The following is a 7895-nucleotide window of genomic DNA, read 5'->3' as shown; positions in this document are numbered from 1 at the left end:
AGACATCACCATTACGGGGGCACTGGTGTCCACTGTGGATTTAGTATATTGGGGTACGAGAAGGTTCGCGAGAATTTATATTTCATGCGTTGTGCTTTTTAATAAAGAAACAGCGCTCTGCACAGATTATTTTGTCCCCTCAGCTTCATGCCTCTGGTACAATAGAAGACTTTAACTCATGAGTTCAGGAGAAGGTTTTCATCAGGGTTTTGTTTGTAAGTGATTGATATAGCTGTATGATGTCAGTATGGTCCAATAGCAAATAGTGAATGGAAAAATATCTAGAATCTGGTCTAAATTCTCTTTTCTCCATTTATGTCAATCTGTCCTTCTGGTCTCTGTTTGTCTGTTGGTCTCTTGGTTTCTATCCAGTAGAGAAAGGTGAGCTGAGCTGCTGAGGAATGTCTTACCTCCACTTTACCTTCTACACCCTTCTCAGTGTAGATCTCTTATTCATTCCCTTCCTCCTAGACAGAATAGAGACAAGGGACAATGGAGTTCACAAACACACACACACACACACACACACAATCAGGTTAAAGTAGCGCTCTCACCTTCTCACTTTACGCTCACAAAGCGCCTCTCTCTCTCTCTTTCACCTCTGCGTCTCTCCATCAGCTCTGGAACACACAGCTCTCTGTTGAACTGGGACACTGGAGACGCTGCTGTACTTCTGGTGTTGCTGCTGTTCGGATAAAACTTGTTAAAATTCCTGATTTTGGGCCGAAACAGTCCAGAGAGAAATTCAGGGAGGCCGAAACACCAACAGACACTTTCAGACCTCAAACAAATAGCTTTTACTTCACAGATGTTCTAACTACATCACTGTAGCAGAAAAAAAAAACAACTAAAACCATGAACTGAATAAATAAATTACTGACAATAAAAAACTGAATGTAATGAGTGATGGGTGAGTTATGAAAGTTAGACAAAAACTGAACAGTACAGGCCAAAAGTTTGGACACACCTTCTCATTCAACGTGTTTTCTTTATCTTCATGACCATTTACGTTGGTAGATTCTCACTGAAGGCATCAAAACTATAAATTGACACATGTGGAGTTATGTACTTAACAAAAAAAGGTGAAATAAGTGAAAACTTCAAGAGGTTGTCAACTGAAATGCTTCTCCAACAGTCTTGAAGGAGTTCCCAGAGGTGTTTAGCACTTGTTGGGGTCCAGCTCACCCAAACCATCTGGATTGGGTTCAGGTCCGGTGACTGTGGAGGTCAGGCCTCCACTTTTTGTTAGTGTACAGAACTCCACATGTGTTCATTCATAGTTTTGATGCCTTCAGTGAGAATCTACCAACGTAAATGTTCATGAAAATAAAGAAAACACGTTGAATGAGAAGGTGTCCAAACTTTTGGCCTGTACTGTATATTTTTTTATTTATTTACATTAAAATGTACACATTAAAACAAAATACTATTAAAATGATAAATTACAATCATAAGCATGAATGCCCAGCAGTCCTCCTTCACAACATGAGTCCTTCTCATCGCTTGGAGAGCTTTAGGCTCATTATGTGAGGTTACAAAACTCTGTATGTTACTGTGCGTGTTTGTGTTGACCGTTCCTCTCTGTATTATCAGGAGATGGTGGAGACCACTGAGCGGTTCCGTCAACGTTCTCCCTGCGGTAATCACTGCCGAGAGCTCAGCGCTCTAATATAAGCGCAGATTTATCCGTTTAGTGCCTCCATGGTAATCTTCCCTCTCTATTCACGTATTGATGTTCAAATTAAAAAGACATAAAAGAAGTTGTTGTAGGAGCGCGCATGAGGCTTATGAATCCACGATGAGACAACAGGAGACGAAGGCCGATAATGTCCTATCGATCGCTCGGTTTCATTAAGAGAAAGTGGAGGCGATGGCCGCCTTCGGGGCTCTGGACTCATCAAGGTGCTGTAATCAACTCACAAAACCGTATCAAGTCCATAAGTGTGGAATTATGAGTGTCCACATGTCACCGAGGGCAGAAAGTGCAGACAGCAGATCCCTCAGCTCTCTATTGTGCTGTATGAATACCATACACACTTTGAAAATGTATATTGATAATAGAATAATTTTGTTGAAGTGAAAGGAATGAAGTCCTCTTGATGCACGATGGTTCCCATGTCGGTTCCCAACACATGCCTGAACCCAAGTGCACCAGCTGCACAAATCTAAATGAAAGACATTTACAACTGTCTGCTAATGAGGACCAACTTATGGATAAACTGGAGTCTGTAATCATTAAAAGCCCCTTAATCAATCCCTCTAATGAAAATCTTACATAATGCAATCACTGCATGGTGACAAAATGCACGATAAAAGAGGACTTTCGTAGTAAAACTCTCACCATCGGTGCCTGCCCTTGTTGTTTAAATTAAAAAGATAAATGACAGAAGCCCCCAGCAGGACGCCTGTTCAGCGTTTATCCATTCTGGTCCATAATCACAGCCGCTTCCATTTACATAAGGATCCGCAGCACTGGTCCCAGTAATTAATGAGAGGCAGCTTCCCTTATTTCATTTACCTGCCGGGGTGTGTGCGTGTGTATTACATCTCTGTCCTCATCACGTCTTACTGCAATAGTGATTAGTAACATTAACAAAACATTACATTACGAAACATTAGCAGTAACACAGACTTTATTCATCTCTATATGTCATATACACTACCAGTAAAAATATTTGAGAGTACATTTTGTCCATATGAATATAAACAGACAAACAGACACGCACGTATGAGACCTACACTACCAGTTAATGATCTACTCTATGAAGATTATGATGCTGGTTACTTTGGTACCTCAGACTGGTCGTGTAAAGGTCAAGGAGGTAGAATTCAGGAACAGCAGAATTCAGGAGAGCAACTGGATGTGGTCAGTCATAAAATCTGTCATCAAAAGGGTCTGTCCATAAACGGGACCTTGTGAGGACCTTGTGTAACAAGTGTGTAATTTTTTTATCTTACCACTAACCTTCACCTTAGGTATACTGTAAAAACAAAAATTTAAGGCAATGACTGCAAAGCATTTTTAGGTTCTCTCCACATTACGCCCATGTAGTTGTGGCAAGTTTTTTCAACTTTTCTTTACAGTGTATCTCAGTTGCTCACATTAACTCACCATAAGATTTCCTTTTAGGGACAATTTACCAAAATGCGCCCATTTTGACAAATGGTCATGTTTTCTACCCTTGAACATTTATTTAGACATTTTTGAGGTTTTGTCCAATTCTGCCTGCATGTTGTTGACATTAATGGTGTTTATTAAAAAAAAACAAAAAACACCTAATTTCTTGTGTGTCTTACTGTCAGTTACTGAGCAGGAGCATAAAAGAAAAATTAATGTTTGTGTGTGTATTAAGTGCATTAAAGGCACATGTGTGTACTAGCAGGCTACACTACCACTCCTAGCAGCAACCTATTACCGAGGTAATTGTCTGTCTCAGTTGCCATGGAAATGATAGAAACAAGCTTTTTAATTAGTCGGAGACATGAGGAGCTGTGAGCAGAAGAAATCATGTAGAGAACTGTGTTCCTCTAAATAACCCCGTTAACAGAACCAGTGACGGCGGTGATGGCGCTGACAGCTGGCTCGTGACCCCAGTGTCATATCAGTCAGTAGCGGCGTACCATGTTGTCGGATGTTGACATGACTGTGGAACATCTTTAGCGTGCCCCATGTTCGCCATACAACATGACATTTCGGGGACGTTTTCTCCACCTTGCATCATTTTTATCCCAGAATCGGCACGCTAATAACCGTCATTACGGCACTTCAGTGGCTGGCGCTTATTTGGGAGTGTCGCCATGACAACCGATTCCTCTGCATCTCTCAGATGGGAGCAGAGAACTACCTGAAAGGTGGTATAAATGAAAGCCTGGAGGGGGTCTCCGGAGGGTCAGCTGTGAAGACCTCCACTTTATTTAATTCCCATCTTAATTATGCGATTATTACCTCCTTTTTCATCGAAGAGAGGCGGGTCACACACCCAGAGCCGGTGAATCCTTCATTAATTACACACACACTCAAGTTGTGGGCCCAGGTATAAGCTGCCGCATATGAAGGTCCTAGGTATGGATACAAAGCGTAATGAGGCCAGACACACACACACACACAAACACACACACCTGATACACATGTTCTAATGGGGCCCATTTATAGCCAGGCTTCGGTCACATGATCTCACCGCTACGCAAGTCTGTTGGAGCTGTGCGTGACAGTCTGTGCGTGGCAGTGACGAACAGATGCTCAGCGCTGCCTCTTTTCTTCGCAGCTGCTGTGTATTTGAGAAGCGCAGGCAGGCGTCTCGACTCGCTCTGACGCGAGGAGATCACACTCCGCCTTTAAAGAAGGCAAATCCCTCGGCCTGGCGTAAACACACCTAGCAGCGCGTCAAACTCCGCGGCTCCGGCTACGCGGAGCATCAGGATGCAGAAATTAATGAGCTCCGAGCCGCGAACAGCTACAGACGAGTTTCAGCATTTCTGAGCAGAAATAAACGAACAAAGAAAAATTCATGGAAGGAGCGCCAGGAAGGAAAAATTATTCCCGAGACGCAACCAACAGTTTAGACGAAAAAAATGCTAGATAGTTTACGCATTTATATACATTGGGGCAGTGGTGGCCTTGCAGGCATGGACGTGGACTCATAATTGTAAGGTTGCGGGTTTGAATCCTGAAGGTGCCACTGAGGTACCATTGAACAAGAAAAAAGCAACGACACCAGGAAGGAAAAATGATTCCCGAGATGCAACCAACAGCCCTACACTCTGGTCGCCAGGCACCTTTCAGGGCTTCCCACTGCTTACGAAAAGGTGATGGGATAATCGTTGCCGATTTTCACTTTCACTTTACTTAATGAAAAGCAATGGATTATGTTGATTGACATTCCATGTTTCTATGTCTTCCACATGCTTCATTTCAGATCTGTCATGAGTGGTGATAATTCACAAGAATCAGGGTTGGTTCAGTAGAGCCTGGAACTGGAGCGTCCTACAGAACCCGCTGTGAACTAGTCGCTGTCGATGGTGGGCCCATGCCACCGTAAGAGCAGGAGAGTTGTGAACGGGCGAGGAAGGGTCCTCTCAGACTTGTGATTATTAGCAGGTAGCAGGAGGATGATGGGATTACACTGGCCTAATTAAAGGGCCATGATCGTCAGACTGAGCGCCTTAGGTGCTCCAGCAGGAGCTGGAATAATTACAATGTACCACAGCTAATTGTACCGATTCAGAGGGATGGAGGCTGATGGTGGGAGAAATTACAGAACAAATGTGTCAGAAGACAGAGATAATGAAGCGTAATGGAGCCGAAGCTCCGCCCTGTAGTTCCTAGAGAAATTCACACTGCCGATTCTGTTAAGAAATTCATATTATATACATTTTGGTCGTGAACCGGCACCAACAGGACGGGGTTGCTTTTCCGCCAAATCCCAAGGTGCAAGAAACTGAACCGCATTTATTAAGAATGAAACAGGTTTCACCGTGCAAAAGCTTTATATGTTTTAACCATCTCACATCTGTTCTTTCTGCACCCATGACACAGAATTTCTTCTTTTCATTGCTGAGCTTCAGTAGCGTAACATTTTATGTCTCCCAGCAGCCCCGGCAATGACAGCGACGTCACAATGTTTCGTTTTTGACGTCAGTCCCTGCTGCTAATTTGCACGAGGCTCAATTTACACTTAAACAGCTTATTCACACGTAAACAATGGGCCTACGTGAGGGACACGCCCACATCGACGGCTCAGCTCTGTGGCCCTTGACCTCGCCTGCTATTGCAGCGGCGATTTGAACAATTACAGAACATTAGGAATAACACTGGCGGCGGTTAACTGCAGCTCTGAATCGGAGGATCAACACGCCCAGCAGCATTGCAGGGAAGAGAAGAAAATAAATACATTAAAAAAAAAAAAAAAAATTATTCTGGACAAATATGGACAAATCACTGCAAGCCAGAGTGGGATGAAAACACGGAATGCAGATCGATTTAAAAGCAGTCGTTCTGAAAAAGCTGCTCAGAAGCGAGTGTAAACACGGCACGCATATCGACTAGGGGTCAGGCTTTTATACGAGACACTAAATACATCTCTGGGAGGGGCAAAAACCAATACCTCTTACCAGACATGTCCATCATCCAACTAACCAGCGCTGAAGCTGACAAAGATGCAGAATGCTGTGATCGAGAACCTCACCTGTTGGACCCTCAGTAAAGGGGACGGTTCTGTAGACCCCCTCCAGCGGCTCTAGGGGGTTCATCAGGAGGAGGATGAAGAGCATAGTGATGATGACGATGATGGAACTGTTCCTTTAACGCCCTTTCTCCCTCTATCGCTCCATTTCTCGGGGTGATATTTATATCCTGACATCGATTCAGCTTGTCTGAGAAGAAGAAGAAAGTGGGGAGAGAAGCTGAAGCTTCATCCATTTTCATGACAGAGAAGATCTCAGCATCTGGCAACGCGGCCTGGGAGAGGAGGAGGAGGAGGAGGAAGACTAAATTTACTTGCACTTTCCTTACAGAGAACAGAAGGAACACACACACACACCAGGAAACCCACTCCACACAAATAAAAGAAGTCTCTTTTAATGCCACTGAATGTCCTGTTTGTGCAAAATACACACCCCGATTTCTACATTATAATGCGTAATTTCAGTGCATTGTGTGTGTCTGTGTATCTGTGTGCCTGTGTACTTAATGTCCATTATCGCCTGAAACGTACACATTCTTTTATGCTTTGTGTTTGGTCTTAAGTGAGTCTTTCATTCACAGTAATTAGGTGTTCGTGTGTGTGTGTGTGTGTGTGTGTGTGTGTGTCCTGAGTCAGTCCTATTTATGTCCTATCTCTTGTTAATGGCTGTACATTATTACAGCAGTAAAAAGCAGGAAAGCTGGCAGTTCAGCTGCAGCTAAAAGCTGCTATTTATTGGGGGTTGCAAGGGAAGGGCATTTGAAAAGCAATGCGTATGCACGCACACACACACACACACACACACTCACACAAACAGCTATAAACACAGAGAGAAGCACACAGAGAGAAGAAAGAGTTTCAATAGTCAAAGACTTCTGCATCAGTTAATCACTAATGACATACACAGGTAGGTGAGTGTGTGTGTGTGTGTGTGTGTGTGTGTGTGTGTGTGTTTGTGTGAGTTTTAAACTGAGTAACCCCCAGCTAAACAGAAAAGCTGAAAAAGAGTGTGTGAGGTCATGTGCACAACAATCAGGCAGTTCCTGAATTTAGCAGAGACCCAGGGGAACATAGGAACACACTCTTCAGCAAAAATGTGTGTGTGTGTGTGTGTGTGTGTGTGTGTGTATGTATGTATGTATGTATATATGTGTGTGTGCATGCGTGTGTGTGGAGGGGGTCATTAACATAGGTCATTACATTTTTTTTCCAGTCCAGTATTCTTATCAACTATCAGAAAAAGGCTTGGTGTGTAAGTCTGTGGGTTGAATGTCAAACTCTTGTATTTCTGCTGTGAAGGATCAGAAAAAGGTCAAAATAATTTCTGTCACTTGCACTATAAAGTATATTAAAACAAATAAAACTGGTGTAATGCCATATTGATGTAATGGTATATCATGTACTGGTGAACTGGTGTAGTAGTGTATGGATAAACTAGTGTACTGTGTACTGCAGGTGTACAGTTGTGATGGTGTATGATGTTCTGGTGTATAGTTGTACAGGTGTGATGGTGTACTAGTGTGATGGTGTACAGTTGTATTGCTGTAATGTACTGTATAGGTATAAGATGATGTACTACTGTGATGGTGTATAGGTGTGCTGGTGTATAGGTGCACTGATGGTGTATGGTGTACTTGTTTGACGGTATATGGTGTACTGGTTTGACGGTGTATAGGTGTAGTGGTGTGATGTTGTGTAGGTTCACTGGTGTGA

At 43.2% G+C, this 7895-nt stretch overlaps 1 long non-coding RNA gene across 1 annotated transcript; it reads right to left on the bottom strand.

Annotated features, from left to right (window-relative positions):
• Positions 1-328: 328 nt before the first annotated feature.
• Positions 329-6403, bottom strand: LOC114797386 (uncharacterized). Its single transcript, XR_003750853.1, has 3 exons — positions 6186-6403; positions 555-685; positions 329-467 (listed from the first exon to the last, which is right to left on the bottom strand). It is a non-coding gene; the product is annotated as an uncharacterized LOC114797386 (long non-coding RNA).
• Positions 6404-7895: the final 1492 nt, after the last annotated feature.

The sequence above is a fragment of the Denticeps clupeoides genome, chromosome 9, assembly GCF_900700375.1.
Source record: "Denticeps clupeoides chromosome 9, fDenClu1.1, whole genome shotgun sequence".
NCBI classification, from domain to species: Eukaryota; Metazoa; Chordata; class Actinopteri; order Clupeiformes; family Denticipitidae; genus Denticeps; species Denticeps clupeoides.
This window is presented reverse-complemented; position numbering and strand designations above follow the sequence as displayed.